The following is a 21,623-nucleotide window of genomic DNA, read 5'->3' as shown; positions in this document are numbered from 1 at the left end:
CAGATTTCACCAGGCCTTTTGAGCTGCAGTGTGATGCCTTAGGAGAGGGCGTAGGAGCTGTCCTCATGCAGGATAAACATCCCATCACATATGAGAGCAGGAAATTATGAGGTGTCGAGAGAACTTACAACATCTATGACAAAGAAATGCTAGCAATCATGCACACACTAGCTAAGTTCAGGCAATACTTAGTAGGGAGCCGATTCACAGTAAAAACAAATCATAATAGCTTGAAACATTTCCTTGGATAGAAGGATCTCAATGATAGGCAACAGAAATGGGTGAGTAAGTTACAGGCTTATGATTTTGACATAGTCTATGTCAAAGGGAAGAAAAATATCGTCGCAGATGCTTTATCCAGAAGGCCTCATTTGCTTGCTATTGGGATAGTCATGGACGATTGGAGAGAGTTGATCTTGGTAGAGTATGCCAAGGATAGTTGGGCATCTAGTGTTATTGAAGGAACTATTCAGGATAGTCAATACACTATTGTAAATGATTTGATCATCTACAAGGAAAGGATTTATTTAGTACCCGGGTCTACTATGAAGCAGAAGATTTTGAGGGCATTTCATGATTCACCATTGGCAGGACATCCCAAATTCTTTAAGACATATCAACAAGTGAGAGAGTGCTTCATTTGGAAAGGACTCAAAATAGAGGTGCTTCAGTTTGTTAGGGAGTGCCCAGTATATTAGCAGAACAAACAGGAACATTCCTTTCCAGGTGGTTTACTATAGCCCCTACCCGTACCAGTTAAGAAGTGGGATAGCATTTCCATAGATTTCATTACAGGCCTCCCCAAGGTACAGGGTCGAGATTGTATTTTTGTTGTGGTAGACAGATTGACAGAATTTGCACATTTCTTTGCGATTTCGTCCACATATTCAGCAGTACAAACAACAGAACTATTCTTTCGAGAGGTATTTAGATTACATGGGATGCCATGGAACATAGTCAGTGACAGGAATAGTAGGTTTATGAGCCACTTTTGGAAGGAGTTGTTCAGGTTGTGTGGAACAGAGCTAACTCCGAGTACCAGTTACCACCCCCAAACTGATGGGCAGACAGAGATAGTGAATAAATGGGTTGAGGGGTACCTTCGAAACTACATTGCAGGAGAGCAGAAGGCTTGGGTGAAGTGGTTGCATCTAGGGGAGTACTGCTATAATACCTCTTTCCATATGTCTATTCAAATGTCCCGTTTCATGGCACTGTACGGGTATGATGCTCCTAATTTTTTGGATTTTTTATTTGGGGATAGTAGGATGCTTAAGGCCAAGGATATATTGTAGGAGTGTCAGGACATTATGTGATCCTTGAAGGAAAATTTACAAAGGGCACAAAATCAGCAGAAGCAATATGCTGATTAACACAGGGTTGAGAGATCTTTCGAGGTAGGAGACATGGTGTACCTCATGTTACAGCTGTATAGACAGTCCTCTCTCAAGAGGAGTGGAGCAGAGAAATTGAAACCACACTACTATGGACCATTCAAAGTAATCAGGAGAGTGGGTGAGGTAGCTTATGAGTTGGAGCTGCCTGCAGACAGTAAAGTACATAACGTGTTCCATGTGTCACGCCTTAAGAAGGCATTGGGGCATAATGTGGTGCCTTCAGTAGTATTGCCACCTCTCAATGATGAAGGAAAACTTATCTTGATTGCTAAGGCTATACTTGAATACAGGGAGAGGGTGCTTCATAGGCGGACTATCAGGGAGTACCTAGTAAAGTTGAGGAACCTACCAGTTGAGGATGCGACATGGGAGGTAGAGGAGATTATTCAGCATCCTGAGTTGAGATTTCTTGGGGTCAAGCAATTTCAAGAGGGGCGAACTGTAATGTCCCCCACTTAGCCAGTTTGGAGGTATGTTGTCGTTAGCCCATTCTTGTATGGTCCCAAGGGCTAACTAGGACTTCAAAAGGGATCGTGAGGTTATTTGGCCTAGTCAAATTTAATTACAGGCCAAATGGAGTTCATTTGTTGGGTTGTCAGGAAGACTTACTATTTTTAGTAAGCCAATAGGGGGATGCAGTGCCTTCAATTTTTAGTGACAGGATGAGATGCATTTTTTTGGGCTCTTTCTAATTAGCTATTATATGTGGGATTTCGAGTTTATTTGGTATATTATTTTAATGTTTGAAGTTACAATGGTAAAGTGACTATTTAAATTAAATATTATAATGTTTCACAAAGTCACTTTATAAAAATCAAGAGTCCCCCTTTTGAGTATATACATGGACTTTGTAAAAAGAAAAAAGAAGTAATATTAAAAGTCATGTATTATCCCACATTGGCAAGACAGAATATGGAGCAAGTGAGGAAGGGATTAAAAGAAAGAGGATAGCTCTCATTTATGCATGTTTGGAAATATCAAAGAAATTGGGAAATTTTCTGGAGATTATGTCTCAATAGTTTGGAGGACGAAATCCCTTCAAGATGGAAATTTTGATGCCATTGAAAGATATGGTCTTGAGATTCAACATAGTAGCAGTCCGAAAAAATGGAACCGAAAAAGCAGGCTGAAAAAAGCGGGTACGAAAAAGCTGTCCGAAAAAAAGCGGGTACAAAAAAGCAGGCTGAAAAAGTGGGTATGAAAAAGCAGGCTGAAAAAGCAATTCGAAAAAAGCAAAGTAGAAGGGGCAACATAGAAGAAAATTATTACAACCATCTACAACCAGGTTTTTTTTAGTATTTTTTTTTAAGGTGTTATAAGCTTTCAGCTGTAAGTGTGCATTATACCAGCATTATCATTTTGTAATCCATGTAAATGCCAAAGTCTTGGCCATATTTCATGAGCATTGTAATTTTCATTGCAATTAAGAAGATAATAGTTGCTGGTGCCATTTAAGCAATTTAATATCATTATTTATCAGCTAGTTAGTTTGCATACCAATTGTTTGTAAAAATGCCAATTGGCTGTAGGTGTTCATTTCTCATGCTTAGATCATATATATGCACTGAATATTGTCAAAATTAGTAGCACACTCATGTTAGGTCATTTTGTAGTCCATTGTAGTCTTCTAGCACAAGATTTTCATTGATGCAAATTGAAAAAAAAAGTCATTTGAAGCTAGCTGAAATACTATATCAGTCATACGTCCCTTGCATGTGAATTGTTTGATGAAATTCCTTGAGCTTTCATCAGCATTTTTGAGGGCAGATTTGAGGAAGGTCATTACATTAATTTTTCTTTATTTATTTATTTATTTTTAAAAATATATTTCTCTTTAAAAAGAAAAAAAAAGGTTTGACAGAGCGCGCGTGCACCGCACGTGGTGGGGAGGGCATCCACTCGTGTGGGCCTTAAAAGGGGCACGAGGTGGTGCGGGCACCGCGCATGTGCCCCAAAAGGGTCGTGGCCAGGCCACAGGTGCCGCGCGCGCCCCAAAAGGGGTGCGACCAAGTCACGGGCATCGCGCCACTCAGGTGTTGTTGCAGCAGCACAGTCGCAACAGCATGCACCCAAAGGGCGCACGACGAAGGCACCGCTCACGCGCCAAAAGGGCACGATGAGCGGTGCTGTAGGGTAAAAGCACAAACCTGTGTCACCTTTTACAAAGAAACGTGATATCAGAATGTGACAGTTCAACATTAATGACAAAAAAAATGGTATTTGTGTTTAAAATATGAAGATGATGTAAATTGATGAAATGTGTAGAATTGTATGAATTTTATGCTTATAATTTTTATAATTTTTTTCACTAAGAATTTATTCATTTTATTTTATTTTGAAGTCCATTTTTGAAGTGTAAAAAATATAGGATGTAGTTCCCGTCAAACAAGTATGTGAAAATCATCCTTTTTTGTTCTAATTTGAAAATATTTTATAGATGACATGTATAGCTAGTAAAAAAAAAAAGAAATAATTATTTTTGATGTATATTTTCTTTGTTATAAGTACTCAAGTTCGACCTTGTTAGAATCCAACAATTTTTGCCTCCCGTCAAAACTTCCCTATCAAATCTATACCTTCTTGAAAAAAAATTACATATTCGTGAAGAGGATTCTCTCCTCTAGTGATAAATATAAATTTTTAATTTTTTTGATATGATTTACTATTTTTTTTCCTTTTTTGACGGAGCATCTTTTGAAATGTTGAAATATCAGCTTATAATATTTTGGGATTATAACATATTATAACTAATCAAAAGACTCAAAAATTTATATAATGATGATATTGAATCTGAGATCTATAAAAGGGTATTTTTAGATTTTGAAAAAAGTTGAGTTTTGATAGAGAAATGAGATTTGACCAAAACAGGTTTTTGTATCACAAACGGTGACACAGATCTATGCTTTTACCTTGCAACAGTGCGCCGCTTGGGCGTAGGGCGTGCAACATTTGAAAAAGGGGGGGGGGGGGGGATTTTTACCTCTGCCTCCTTCCTCCTTAGACAAAAAAATGAGTAAGGAAGAAGGGGAGGGAGGGTTTTTATAACCCTCTCTCCCTTTTGCAAGTGCACGATACCTCGATGAGCGTGCTAGATGATGTGTATTTTTTTCAAAATTTTTTAAATTTGTTTTTAAAATAAATAAATAAATAAAAATTTCTAAGGCTCCTAACTAAAATTTCTTCCCCCAACTCCCGAACTAGGAGTTTGGGAGTCAAATAAAAGTAAGGGGTCCCCATTCCTATTGAAGAATGGGGCGTGTGTTGTGGACACCACAACAGTAATCTTTATCAGTTAACCCTAATCATAATGTTAAACCTAAATCTTAACCATTAAAAAAACCTACCCTTGTCCTATAATACTATAAAACCCTAAATTCTAAATTTTAAGTATTAATAAAAAATTATAAAACCCAATCTTATATGTTAAACCCAAAATGGTAAACTCTAATTCTCAATGAAAAATGTTAATCCTAACCTTAGCCCAATTCTAATTATTATGTGAACTCATACCCTAAACCTAATCTTAATAATAACCCTAGATCCTATATGTTGATTTAATGTTTTATTTTAAATCGTAATCTTAACCCTACTTGATAAATCATAACCCCATTCCTACATCCTAAATATAACATTTAGGATATGATTATGATTTATCACTATACATCATGGTTAAGAGTATGGTTAGGGAAAGTCTTAGAATTATTATTAGGGTTAGGATTTTGGTATATATACAATTAAGGTTGGGGTTTTAATAAGAATTAGACTTGGGATTAGGATTAGGGTTTAGATATGATTAGATTTATTGTCAAGTTTGCTATTATGATTAAGGTTTAGGGTTAGAATCAAAATTACAGTTAGGTTATTTTGGTTAGGAATAATATGGTTAGCATTGTTAAGCATGTGGATAAGGGTTGTATTACACTTTCATTAGGGTTTGAATTAGGCTTTTTGTCATGTTTGCAGTATATATTAGGGATATGGTTATAATGAGGGTAATTCATTTAGTGTTATGGTCAAAGTATAATTAGGGTTATAATTAAGATTAAGTTAGATTTGAGGCTCAATTAGAGGGAACTCTTTCATACTATTATATGACTTTTATTATTGGTAAGGTTTCATATAGTTAGGGGAATGAAATTAATATTTCCATAAATTTCATTATGGATTTTTTAAAAAGATGTTAGATATACATATTCTAATAAACTTCATGACATGCTAAGCCTTCAAATAGAATTTATTTATATAAAAAAAATCATTGCTCATGCAATCACACACACACACACACACACTCTCCCCCCTATATATATATGTATATATGCATGTATATATACATATATATGTATATATACATGTATATATACATATATATGTATATATACATGTATATATACATATATATGTATGTATATATAGATATATTATGTATATATACATACATATATATGTATATGTATATATATATATCTATATATACATATATATATATATATATACATATGTATATCTATACATATATATATATACACACACATATATATATACATATATATACATATATATATACATATATATACATATATATATACATATATATACATATATATATACATATATATACATATATATCTATACATATATACATATATACATATCTATTTATATACATATCTATATATACATGTATATAAATGTATATATATATGTGTGTGTGTATATACACACACACATACATGTATATATATATATATATATATATATATTTGCTTATCATAAGGTATTTTTACAACTGCTTCAAAAACAGTATCGGGAAGCACAGACTATGGAACTTCAATCTCCACAGGTTTTTTAGCCAAATGACAATTGGCACATACAATACGCCTAGTTGCTTCTCAAGGATTTTTGTAACCTTGTTGTGCAAAAATGGGATATGCATTTGCAATAGATGTGTGAGTCATTATATCTATCAATATTAAGGCAGAAATCGATTGAGCTATCAACTTTTTCATCCAATCATGATAAATTTTTCTATTTTGCATGGTTCAATTTTTTGTTACAATTCTTTTATTTCAAATAAATGGTAGTAGGTAACTATGTAATAGTAAGTAATCAAGTACTGTCAATAAATAGACATCTTCTACATTATATCTTTCGTACATATAGTCTATTCACGTGTGAAGGTAGTATATATGTGCGCGCGCGCACACACACACACACACACACACACACACACACACACACACACACACACACACACACACACACACACACACACACACACATCATCATCATCATCATCATCATCATCATCATCATCACAAAATCACAAAATCTTACATTATTTAAGTACTTTATAATCTATGAAATGTCATCCAATGAAAAATATAGAAAAATCATGCAATTGAAAAATATAGAAACTTCCTTATTTTTCTATAAGTTTTTAAAAATCTTTTCTAAATTGTTTTCAAACAAGATATTGAAAAATAACGTTGTTACTATATTTTTTATTTATATATATGAGAAGATATTTTTCTAAGATTCAAATTAAAAAAGGTGTTTCTCACTACTTCAAAAATATCTTCAATTTCAATAAGAAAAGTAAGAAGTTTCTATATTCTTGTATTTGTTTAATTGAGAGAAAAAAATATAAGATAAATTGAAACATCTTTATTTTCTATTACTCTTTTACTAAATTGTTACTATAAACTTAAAGAAATAATTGTTTTAAAATGTTAATTTTATTTCTATTTTTTACATTTTTAAGCCGACAGGCTTATTGTGAGAGCTCTGCTCCTAGATTTTTTTTTTTGAAGGAAATGTTGTAAGACTTCGTTGGTTTTTTATTTTCTGGCTGATTTTCTGATGATGTAGAAAAACTCACTTCTAAAAGTTTCTAAAAATTAAACTTTCATTTTTAACATTAGGAATACTCCATATTTCTAAATAGTGATTTTAGAAATAAATATCCTACACATAAGAAGGTGGAAGGGTCTTCAAAAACTCATTTATTATGTTTCTATTAAGGTATGTGCAACCCATTCTTATAACGCTTTAGTTTCTATTTCCCTTAAAAAAAATGTCCATTTATTAAGCTGATAGGCTTATTGTGAGAGCTTTGCTCCTGAAAATTATTTTTTTGACGGAAATGTTGTAAGACTTCGTCAATTTTTTATTTTCTAGCTGATTTTTTGATGATGTAGAAAAACTCACTTCTAAAAGTTTCTAAAAATTAAACTTTCATTTTTAACATTAGGAATACTCCTTGTTTCTAAATAGTGATTTTAGAAATAAATATCCTACACATAAGAAGGTGGAAGGGTCTTCAAAAACTCATTTATTATGTTTCTATTAAGGTATGTGCAACCCACTCTTATAATGCTTTAGTTTCTATTTCCCTTAAAAAAAAAATGTCCATTTATTCTCATTTTCTATGGGTAAAGGATTGGTACAGATTTAATTTCTACATTTTATGCTTTTATAGTTCTTTCCCTTTTGCAAATTTTGTGTACAAGATCAACAACATTAGCCTCAGAATCATAATGCGTAGAATCAATTTGCATGCAATCAAGTTTTTGTCTCTTGATGTTGCATGGGAATAAAGTATTAAGAATTTCAACATATGAAAGGAGGCTGGAGGTTCATTTATATCACTTACTTGATACTTTTGTGCAAAAGTAACTATCAATTTCTTGGAAATTCATCTTTTGGCACAAATAAGAGTGTCAAATGAGCATTATTGTATGCATTCTTTTAATAATTCTCTACAGATTTATTTACATAACTTACAAATATTAAAATGCATTTGAAACTTTCCATATTTTTGAAACTTTGCATATATTTGTCATTGAATAATTTTTCTTGTTTGCAAATTTCACTTCTATTATTTTCGATCGTCCACCTTCCAATTCCTCCTCAAAGAAAATCATGCATTGATTGGTGATTCGATAATTACGAATGGAATGGTTGTTGTTTTGGTCTGCGTTGTTCTTATCCTTTTTGAAAAAAATTAAATATCTAATATATGAATGTATATTAAAAATAAAGTATAATATGTACAAATAGTGGATAGATGGGTATTTAATTTTTACAACTTTGTTATTTGGTCTTTTACATTTCATACTTTGTGGTATTAACAAAATACAAGCATCTTATTGTTTCATAATAGTGCGTGAAAAAAAATGTCATCATTTTGACATAATTGTTTTATTTTATATATAAATAGTATCATTTTATTTCTAACTAAAATAGAATTTCCAAACATGCATTATTTATTAGTTTTTTGTTAAAATATATTTGATTTAAATGATTGTGCTGATATTTATAGTTAAAGTATTCTATAATGAATCTTTTTTATCCTTCAACAATTTGCATGCATCTTAATTAAAACAAAGTTTGCAAATGAAATGAGAAACTTTTATTATCAAAAAATGAAATCTACAATTAAATATGGAAACTTCCTTTCAAAATCCATCATTATTTGAATCCTTATCTCTTATACATTTCCACATAATTAGCTTTTTAAAAAACAATGTATAGTATGTAGTTGTACAAATAGTGGATAGATAGGTATTTAATTTTTACAACTTTGTTATTTGGTCTTTTACATTTCACATTTTTTCCTATTAACAAAATACAAGCATCTTATTGTTTCATAATAGTGTGTGAAAAAGAATTGTCATCATTTTGACATGATTATTTTATTTTATATATAAATAGTACCATGTTATTTTTAACTAAAATATAATTTACAAACATGCATTATTTATTAGTTTTTTGTTAATATATATTTGGTTTAAATGATTGTGTTGATATTTATAGTTAAAGAATTCTATAATGAATCTTGTTTATCTTTCAACAATTTGCATGGATCTTAGTTAAAACAAAGTTTGCAATGAAGTGAGAAACTTTTACTATCAAAAAATAAAATCTATCCAATTAAATATAGAAACTTCCTTTCAAAACTCATCATTATTTGAATCCTTGTCTCTTATACATTTCCACATAATTAACTTTTTAAAGGACAATTTCATTGTATCTATCAAAAAATAGTTAATGTAGGCATAAAAATTTATTAGAAATGGATTTTTTTTTAATTGACAAAAATATTTTCAAAAAGAAATTATGTTAAAACTCATGCATATTATTTTACAAAATGATAGAAAAAAAGAAATATAAGAAATCTAGGTAATAAGATGTACAAATCTTATTGGTACGAGACAAAATTAATAGTAATTGTTTAAATACATTGTGTCACCTATAGTTCCAAATACACAATATTATATTAGCATCTAAATTTACAACACACACCAAGGTTTATTAAATTGTGAAGGTAATTATATTGTTGAGAGACTATTTGAAATGCATACCTATGCTAAAAAAAAATTGAAAATTTTTAAAATAAGAAAATTCAAATCAGTCTTTTTAACTAAAAGGTCCCACTTATAAGTAGAAAATGTGCATAAGTTCATTTGTTTTGTTCAATTATACATATTTTATTATATTTTGTTTTGTTTTATTGTAGAAAATCAGTAATAGAGAAATGGTGAATTGTAGTATTCTGCAACAAATTTGTGAGCTGCGAGCTTGGGAACCTCATGGAAGCTTTGCAAACCACCTAAAAATGGATTTCAAGTAAATCATGTTGTTCTTATTATCAAAGTTTGTCAAATCAATTATAGACTCCATCATGCCCAAAAAATCTTCTTTCAAAATGCAAATTTAAAATAGATCAAACACACAAAAGATGAATCTCCCTCTATACATACATCTTTAGAACTTGTGAACTCACAGATCCTTTATTGAGCTGGTCCTGTTTCAACATCTCTTATTCCTAAGTCTCCCTCTATGTAGAGCTCCCTCAAAGTTGGAAATTAACAGATTCCTTTCTGCGGTGGCCTTGTTTTTGAATCTCCCACTACACACAGCTCCTTGAAAGTTGTAAATTCACATATTACTTGTCCTTTATGTACATGATGTTGTCAGCCCATTCTCCATAGATCTGGGTTTGTATTTGTCAGAAATGATAATACATGATAACATGGTCATGCACTGCAATAAGCATTATTTATGCTTTGAAAATTCTATAATGATCAAAGCACTATTTACATGTTGAAATCATTGTATGAATGAATGTAATAAAAATTGAGAAATAATACAAGGTAGCTATGCATTTTTTAAAATATAAATTTTAAAAATGTAAGAAGAAACTTACTTTTGTATTTGATGTGATTCTTGAATTTTGATCTCCAAATTTGCAATTTCCTTTTCTAAATTTCTTTTCTTCTTCAACAACCTATAATATTTCACAAAAAAAATCTATATTCTACTCATTGTCTCTATTTTCTATTCTACTCATACTCTCAAAAAAAATTCTAATCTATTGTACTCTGTAAATGCACTCTTATTTGCAACAGAAAAATGAAATGGAAACATTCTTATATAATCAGTGAAACTAACTCTTCCTCTCCTCACAAAAACTATTCATCTCCTAGCCCATGAAATATTTGCATGGTATATTTATTTATTAAAAAATGAATAGCCAATCAAATAAAATTTGTTAAATGAAATGCATAGGCAATTTTTAAAAATGTGGATTAGCAGGTGTAAAGGAAGGAATTTGAATGGGAAACAAAAAAAAAGTACATGGTGGTGCTACACACACCCACCACCCCTCCCACACCCACTACTATTGCACACATAGCCCACCTTGGCAGGACTATTGCTATCAGCAGCGACGGTCTTGTTGTGCTAGTTGCATGCAGGGTATAACCCCCGTAGTCATGGTTTAAATAATTTTAATACTATTTTTTATTTTAGTTTTTAGTTTTATTTTAGTTTTTTTTAATTTTTTGTTTTATTTTTGTTTTTAATTTCTTTATATATATATTTTATAACAATTATTTTTATGTAAGAATATTTTATTTTTAAATTTATTTCAAAGTTCTTTATTGTTTTTTTCAAATTTTTTGGGGTCCTATTATTTTGACCTTTTTATTTTGGTATGGTCATTTACCACACTATTATTTTGGGAAGACCATGTGTCACCCTATTATTTTGAAGCCTATTATTTTAGGATGATCATGTTTCACCCTATTATTTTGGGATGGTCATATGTCACTCTATTATTTCAGAAATAATTTTTAATTTTATTATTTTATAAGGTGCCACATGGCCATGGCGAAATAAAATACATTTATAAAATCCTTTTTAATTAAATTAGTGTGTAACTGCTCCCATTTCTTTTTTATTGACAAAGAACCTATTTTGGCATATTCTCGTGTTGGGCATTCATTTTGCCATTGTATAGAACGCCTCTTGGTGTAATTATTTTGGTTATGATACCCACCCTCCATTGTTAAACTTTTCAAACCTTGATGGTCTATTTCAGCTATCTTTCAGCCTGTGAATCTAAAACAACCACAATGTTAGACCATAATGACTCTTGGGTCTTTGATTCCTCGACAAGTTTTCCTTCCCCCCATCCAAATGAGTTCAAAAGCATTTGAATGAACTTTGTAGATGTAGCCTTAGACCAAACATTAATGTGTCTTAAAATGGTGCAATTCTCTATTGTCATTGAATTGAACTCTATATTTTGAGAAACTGTCTCAAGTCCAAGAACACCATTCTCCTCCCTGGAAAAGTGTGAATCCCAGCCTTCTTCCCTTTGGATTTGATCCTGAAGTAGAACACTTTTCTCAAGACTATCAAATCCCAAATGCATGTCTATATGCTCACCTATATCAAATCGTGGAAGTCCTCGTTGATGGCCCTCTACTTTTGACTTATACCAGTCATTCTCTACTAGTTGACATTTTTTATCGATAAACTCACCATCATCATACTCCATGGGAAGATTCCTACAAAAAAAAATGTATTAGTAAATCTCTTTATTGAGATGCATTTATTACTCTTACATTTTATTTCAAACTAAAAATGCCAAATTAGGCCAGGGATCATATTAATATATACATGTACAACACAAATTGTATGTGCAAAAAAACCCTGAAGAACATTGTAACCCTTATCGCATTTGAGTAGTACAAATTGTGGCACTAATCTTCTCAGGATGACTTCCTGTCAGCACTAATTTATGCAACACATGACACATATATCTGGCTTTAATCTTTAAATTAATTTCATGTTTATGTATTTGTTATGGTTTCTTTGGTTTTATCTAACCTACAAACATATATTATCAAATCTGAAATGTTATTATATTATTATTTATAATATATTTTCAGTGGAAAATATTCATATAAATAGATAAAAAAAATGTTTCAATACTATGAAAATAGACTTACGAAGGAAAAATTTAGGCCAACAAGAAACTACCATGTAGGATATAAGTTTGTGTATTAAAGACAAATTTTTAAACCTGATCCTTTGAATTAGGTAGGAGGGTTATACCATCAAACACAATCAATAGTTACCAAAAGTAGCTCAAAGGGAAAAATCAAATCTAGAAACTTTGGAAAGTAAACCTTTTCTCAATGCATGTATTTGTGGTTTGATCTAATGTTAGAGCATTGTCTACTATTGGTTTGATATTGTTAAAGTGTGTCATCTATTACTAGTTTGTCTACTGATAGTGTTTCATCTTTTGTTTGTTGATTCATTGTAGCTGTGTTGCATATTGTTGGTTCATTTCTTGCTAGTACACCATTTACCTTTGTATTTGATATAACAACTATTGCTAGTGCACAACCTTTCCTTGGTGGTGTACATGTTGTTGTTGTCCCCTTATTGATATGGTCAAAATCACTTACCCAAACATTTATGGTGGAGGATCCTCTAAAGAATTTTGTTGGATATCCTCATTGCAAACATCTTGCTTATTTTCTCTCCACTCCCTTTTAACTAGGTGTTCTACACATCCATGTATGAGGCCCTTCTATTGTGGTTTGAGGGGGGAGGTTTTAAGATGCAAGGACTATAATTTTATCTCATGGTTTTTTTCTCTACAAATTTGATAGAGATGGTGATTTTTAGACATTTTTTAAAATGATAGTCTATTATATCTAAGGAAATGTACCTTTGTGCTAAGTTTTTTTTTTTTTTTTTTTCATTTTCTACCTTGTTTCATATTAGAATATTGTTCTTAACATTAATTCATGGTTTTAAGGTCATATGTTTACCCTTTGTTCAATCCTTTGGATCTTTTCTTTTAACTGCCTTATTGAATCTCTCAATTTTTATCTTGTTTGATTCAGCTTCATAATGTACCTCTTCATTTTTGGTGTGAATCCTACTATGCTGAAACTGGTAACTCTAGGGTTTATTTCATCAACATATATTGTGCCACTACAAGTTTATCACATCCACTTTCACTCTAATCAAGGTAGAAATATATTTTTCCAAGTATCCCTAGTCAGTGGAAGTGATTCTTTGTTATATGATATGTAGCACTATTTGATAAACCTTGTCTTAAATCCTCAATATATTTATCTCATTGAAAGAAATCTCTTCATGAACATCTTGTAGTGGATATAGTTTATTGATTGAAATATTTATCACCACCAAATTTATATAATTTCACTCTAAGATTCCTATTTGTAATAACAACTCAACCACTTATTGGAGAAGTTGTACTTTTTGCAACTTTCCTCTAATCAAGGTATAAATCTCTCTCTTCCAATACATTTAGAATTTTGGGGTTTCTTTTAACTAAACGAAGAAGATGAAAATACCCAAAGTTTACTAAGAATGTGAAGAAAAAAATTCAATTTTTTTATTTGTTAGAATAATAGGTCAATTTTCTAATTCATTAAAGAGTTTTCTATATTTACTAGACATGGTTAAATATAGGTCATGTTGTGTCATGTATAAATGACCCAAGTGACACCTATCACTATATAATTTAATCCTTGGCTATGGTTTGGGTAAGAGCACAAAGATGGGGGACCAAAAAGTTGCCACTCACTTTTTGGTCCCTAGAAAAGGTTATGGAACACACTCAATATGGAATATTGCATATGGTTTGGCATGCTGAGACCTAGGCTTGAGCACACCAACTCTCTCTCTCTCTCTCTCTCTCTCTCTCTCTCTCTCTCTCTCTCTCTCTCTCTCTCTCTCTCTCTCTCTCTCTCTCTCTCTCTCTCTCTCAACCAAAGTTAAATACAATATTAGAGAAATAATATATACATGAAAAATAACATTTAAATATAGCATTCAAATAACCAGTTTGGATCATTAATTTGAAGAGTTTTCTTGTGTATATGTTCCCATCTAATTCCTTATGATGGATATTTTTCAAGTTTTTAAATAACATAATAGAATAGTTAGAAGGAACAAAGTAAACCAAAACCACAAAAATGTTTGGATGATATCCAACAAGTTTGTTCACCCTACAAATGGTTGGAATAACAAATCCATGCTCACTATGATGTGTGAAATATACCTATCAACCCAAAGCCATAATTCAAATAAAATAGCTACTGTCATCAATAAAATATTTTAATAATTAAGATCAGGGAGTTAAGAATTTTTTATCCTCCTACTAGGATTAGAAGCTATATTGTTTTATCAATGGAAACACCTTTCCATGGCCATTGTTTAGTTATCTTATCTGTAAGATACATTTTGACCCATAAATGAAAGAATGGGTTCTTGCTTCTTCAAGTACCTCAATGACATGATCAATAGAAATTTATTAGTTGTTGATTAAGTGTAAATATTTGTTACACTACTTAATTCTTGGTGCTAATTACTTATAATATGCTTTTTGTAGAGGTAACGAATTAAAAAGTATACAATGATTATGATGTATGTATATTGTTCATGTTATGTTCTATGTAATTTGTAGCATAAGTATCATGTAATTTGTAACTAACTTAAGACAAATGATTTACATATGCATGAAACTATACCCCTTTGACAAGGATCATACACAATGACATGGATTGAGAGGTATAAGTTTATTACATGCTTGCTTTCTCTTTACCTTCAACATTAACTTTAGGCAAACTTCATCAATATTAGCCTCATTTTATAGAAAAATATGTCACTCCTTCAACTATATCTCTCATTTGATGGGCTACAGGCACCACCAAATATGTATCTATCATATTTGTCTTCCTTAGGTGAGGGAAATGTGAGAATAGAAGAGGATAATGAGAGATGTAGTAAGTCTACGAAAGAGAGACAAACTAGAGGTCAAAAGATTAGAAGAAAATTCAATAAATGCATGCAATTTTTCCTTGATCAAGGTGGGTCATGTTCTTATGATGATGAGACAAAGGGTGACATCAAGGTTCCCTTAAGATACATACATATTCATAAAGAATGGGTACACAAGGAATTACCTCCAATTAACATTGATTTTTGTGTTAACGAGAGGATATATCACATAGCTCCATCATTATTACATGATTTGGGCCTATTTTCCATGGATAGCATAAAGGTCAGTTATAAAAAAGTTTTTGAATTGATGGAGTATGTAGGACATTGTTACAATTACAATAATTGGATGTGGATCAATATAAAAAAGGTATGTGTAGGTATGCATTGTCAGCAAATTATCTACAATGGAAAGAAAATGATCAAAGTAAAAGACTTGCTATGTACATTGATGGAAGGCCAAAAGCAACATGGAACATTGTAGGTTTTATAAATAGTACACGTCTTGGGTCAACTAATAAGTGACCCAATTGCATTTTTGAGGTGTGTGAGGGGAATCATGTTTTTGTATGTGCAATAAAATCAATAAGTTCAAGGGAAGAGCTGCTAATAGATTATAATTTGAATTGCATAGATACAAAGAAAGTTACTATCATGGGACTTGTAAGTACTATATATGTAATATTTAAACAAATTACTTCCAATTATAACTCCAATATACAATATAACATTTTATTAATAAGTTTCTTTGCTAAGTCAACTATTCCTTTCATTATGTTGATGTTTTTATATATATTCTTTGTCATGGGGTGACATGGCCGATCCATCAGATGATAGAGGCAGGGATGTTGCTCCCACCCCATCTTCAATACAGGTAAACCTTTTGAATAAAAATTTGTGTAATTATAATTTTACAAAATGTCATATTATTATGTTATTTTTTGTTAAGCTTTTGGACTTGTTTTGATTGATTTACTAATGTTTTTGTCACAATTTGATGCTTAGGGAAAGAGAAAAGAACATATTACACAAAAGGAAATTAGTTGCTCATATGGAGGCTACAATATTATGTGATGATGACATCACATATACCAGTGACCATATAAGCATGTGTAAAAAGAGCCTCAAAAGAATCAATCTACAAATTCTTGTGCTTGTGATGGATCCAAAACCAACTGAAGAGAAAGAGGCGACAAGAAATGAATTGTGTCAGAGAGAATGTTGTCTAGAAGTAATTAATAGTGAATCTTTTGCTAGGACAATAGTTTAATAAAGCTTTATGTTTTATACTAATTTATAGAGAGAATGTTGTCTGAAAGTAAGCAATAATGAATCTTTTGCTAGGATAATAGTTTAATAAAGGTTTATGTTTAATACTAATTTATGGATCATGAACCAAAATATGTATGTGTTGTTAGAGGAATTTTTGAGAACTTACCAAGTTGTTCTGCCTGATGAGGGTACCAGTGTAGCTCCTATAGGTATGCAATTTTAATTTTCAATCATCAATAGGGACATTATTTTATTCATTATTATTATTGATAGTTTTATATTACAATTGTCATATTTTTGCAATCTATATTTTAAAAAGGCAATACATTATATATATGTATATATGATTATTTTTTAGGTCTTAATGACGTGCATATGCCTCCTTCAATGAGGTCAGCCAACACTCTGAGATTGTCGACTACAGGATCAACAACAAGGAGCATGCAAACATCCACACCTACTACAACTAGAGCTGGTAAATCCTTGTTTTGCTACATTTTGTTATGTGTTAAATATGATTAGATTTGTACTTTCTTGTTTATTTGATCATAGTATGAAATTTATTAACTTTGTGCACTAACAATTACAACTTCTCAAGATGATAGAACAAATACTAGTACTAGTGATAATTTACCAAATTTTCCTAGAGCAGCCCATGTTACTTCTACTGGATTGTTGGAGGCATCATTATTGAATATTGAGAAAGATATGATTCCCTTAAAATTTCCTAAGCTTCTGAGTACTTTAAAATTGTAATTAATTAGAGTGCAATTGTTTGACTAGTGATCTCGAGATGATTTTGTAGGAAATGATCTTTTTTATGAAACTTTCTATGATTTAACATTGAAGATATTTAGGCCCACAATACGTAAAAGGTATGTAGATTCATATAAGTGGTTCATCCATTTGTTGTAATATATTCAAGATACATAGCTTGAACTAATTTTTTTATCTAACAATTTTTTTTTTTGTTAAAAGGTGGAATGGGCAAGACCCTAAATTAAAAGACCAGCTTATAAAATCTCTAGAGGATCTCTTTGGTCAATTTTTTTTAAATAGAGTCCAAATTCTTAAAAAAGCTTGAAAACCTCTAAAGACTTTGAGAGACCAATATAGAAGGGCTCTAAATCTCAACCTAAAGTACGAGCATCCTCCTATGGTTCCAGAGCTAGAGTCGAATGAAATGATTAAAGGTGCAAATGAGATAAGACTAGGAGATAAAGGTATTAACCCACCACCCAAAAAAAATAGGTATGTGGTAGTATTAATGTAATTATGCACAAATTAGTGATCTTTATACTTATATAATCTAAGATATTTCTAACATATTTCAAAGTTTATATATATATAGGCTCAATGACACATCAAAGGCTACACAAATTAGGAAATATAAGGTTGGTCAACACCATCTTGGCTCTGTTGGATATATGAAAATTTACTCATGAATTTTAAGTAATAGTAAATGAAATTTCATATCAATTTTTTAATTATAAATTACAAATAAGTGATACATTCAATATTGATGATACTATGCAAAAAATGTAGGGCATTGAATTTAATCTAGCATCCACAAAAGAGGACAAACAAATTGGCTTCAAGAAAGGATATAAACTAGTGGTTGCCAGCCACGACATAGATTCCAATGGTCAAAGAGATGTAGAAGATTCTAGTGCATCAGTTCACACACAGGTAAATAGACCTAATGAATAATAACAAAAATTGAGAACTTCATTAGAAATAATCTATTTGATGTTAATCTTGAACAATGATAACAATGTGCATGACATTTCATTGTAGCCTTCTACTCCTGACACAAATTCTACTCATGATGACTAAGGCATAGATCCTACATATGACAAAGGCCTTGATGTGCATCACAATGATAGAGGTACATATTCAATTTCTATTGAAAATTAATTATGTAATTATTAATAAAATTTAACATCTTAAATTGAAATTGGTGTAACCTTTATGTGATAATCTTTGAGTATGCATAATGTCATGGTGACAAAGTCAAGTGTGATGTTAGTGTTGAGAATGTTGAAGTTGGGGCTGAACAAAATGTGATAGTAGATGGTGTGGCACTATCAGGTAAAGAAAAATGCCTGTTATGTTCTTTAGATTAATGAAATACTTATAACATTAAAAAATATATTTAGAATTAAACCCATTTATTTGTTATTGCAGGGTTGCATCAGCCTTGTCCTTGAAAAAAGAAGAGGAAGCCTCATGTCATAAGATCAAAACTACAAGAGCCACAAGAGAATGTCGAAGATAGTCATGATGTGCCTATTGGCATTTAAGAAAAAACAAAAGAAAAAATAAAAGAAAAAACAAAAGAAGAAAAGAATGTTAAAAACCTTATTTGATGATGAATGTGTTGATGAATTTTTTATGAATGTTGCTTATTAATAAATTTTATGTCATGTTATTGAATATTGTTATGTGATTATAATGATTGATGTGTTCATGAATTATTGATAAATTTTTATATGTATTAATGAATTATATGTCATGTTAATGAATGTTATGTGAATATAATGATTGATGTGTTCATGAATTAATGATGAATGTTTATACATACTAATTAATTATATGATCATATTAATGAATGTTATGTGATTATAATGATTAAATGATATACTTCTTAAATGAATGAATGAAATATTTACTTAGTTGTTAGTGGGGAATTTAGAGTGATTATGGGGGCGAGGGGGAGGGAAAATGATCTTCCACCTTCATGTGGTTGGCCTTGTTAAGTAGAGAATATGAAAGGATTTTCGAAACTAAGTGAAGCTCAAACTAAACCTATCAAAACTAAACACCAATATATGGTCCCATCATCGAGTGGCTGTAGAACTTCACGATAAGCACTAATGACTATCATTTCTTCCATGTTGATTTAGATGTGTCTAATTAACTCCTTTGGTCATCACCAAACTCCACCTAACACACTTTTCTCAACTTTACAATGAGGCCCTTTACAACACCCAAAAATTGCCTTCTTTTCCCAACGTGGTTTCTTTGTCCTAAATTACTTGAACTTGGTCCTTTCTTTTCAAGGTCTTAGAGGAATTTCAATATGGTCTAAACAACTCGGTTTTGATCTAGAATGAACAATCAAAACAATCCCAAAATCCATTTCTCTATCAATTTCTAAACTGGTTGGTTACTTCCTAGTAGCCCTTTCATGCAAGTGTTTTATGGCAAACAAGGGTTTCTTGTTTCTTAAAAAGTAGCCAATCTCAGTGCCCGAAGATAATATTCTATTATGAGATTGCACACATGCAAAGGTTTTTTAGGGGGAAAATGGCTTGGTTGATATGGCATGCTTTTGATCATATGCTATGATTTTTATTAAGTTTGAGGAGAATAGTCCAAGGTAGTTGTGAATGAGGACGTACGAGCTTTCTATTTGGACTCCTAGTGAAAGATTAAAATTTGATGTTTTATTAAAACTTTAGTTCCAATATTTTATTAAAACCTACTCTTTCACCCTTAAATAACATTTAATTATTCCCAAATTCCTTACCAAATTAACACTCAAATAAACCTTCACTAAATTATCATAACACCTTCTAAATAAGATAAGATGGATCAAACTCATTTTTTGATTACAAAAGCTTTATGAACAAACTTCCAATGAAAGCTTCACCATTTCTAATACAAACCCAAAGGGATATTTGGATCTCTAATTCACCATGCCCTCCATGAATGCAATCGGAATACCCAACCCACAAACATTTAAACTCACTTCACTTCCACTCATGAAGCACCCAATGAAATTAGATCCTTCAAACGAACTGTCAACTCTTATCCCATTCACTAATCACATTAACAATAAGGCCTATTATGTAGTTCATAAAAATTTTACTCTACCCACCTAATGCTCAACTTTTGAATCACATTGAGAACTCTCAATATGGATTCAAATTTTCTCCCTGCACCCTTTCAAACATGATAGATGAATGCATAGACTTTGTTGGAACCAAAGACTCTTTCTTTTCACAATATAATTTGAATATCATACTGTGACTGTGGCATAATAGTGACACATGAAAGGATCCAAACCTTCCCAACGCACACTTCAAACCAAATAAATACTCTCAATGTACTTCAACGTCAATCACAGTGTTTTGTTCCCAACCACAAAGATCTGACCTTTAATGAATCAATATATTACTATGACTGTTACTGTCATGGTCAAGACAATATGATAATGTCTTTTCTACACAAGGACTCAAAATAACTTAAAAGCCATTTCCATCCAATGTGAGGGTTCATCTCATTAGACTTCATGGAATAATAGCAAACTCAATCATAATGGTGATTTATAAAACTTTGCAATAACACTCACAGTTCACAAAATAGTTGGACAGATTAGGGGAAATGCCATCCTCAAAATACTTGAGATCCTTTCCATGCTACTTAAATTAATCCTTAATATTTTCCACAACCTTATTTGAATCCTTTCAAAATTTGGAGACATCCATGATGTTTGGTCTCAACCACTTCCATATTATAGAATAGATAAGTCATTTTTCCACTTTTCTTTTGGTATCGACTATTTCTTATCATTTAATATTTTCTCCTATGATTATTTTTTCCTAATGATCATATGTAAGATTAAATTATTTGACATATTAATTTGTTTCATCTATTTTGGCTTGACCATATGATACTCCTAATTTTTATTATACAAAATTCTTTATTTCTTCATTGCTAATCAGACACTCGTGAATGTTAACATCCATTTTTTAATCCTCTTTTTGTTTTGCTTCATCCATGTTCTCTTTCTCCTATCTAGTCTTTCCTCTTTGACTAACTTAGGCCAACTAT

Source organism: Cupressus sempervirens, chromosome 7 (assembly GCF_028749045.1).
Source record: "Cupressus sempervirens isolate cs-2001-9-10 chromosome 7, ASM2874904v1, whole genome shotgun sequence".
NCBI classification, from domain to species: Eukaryota; Viridiplantae; Streptophyta; class Pinopsida; order Cupressales; family Cupressaceae; genus Cupressus; species Cupressus sempervirens.
The sequence above is the reverse complement of the archived record's forward strand: the minus strand, read 5'-3'. Positions refer to the sequence as shown.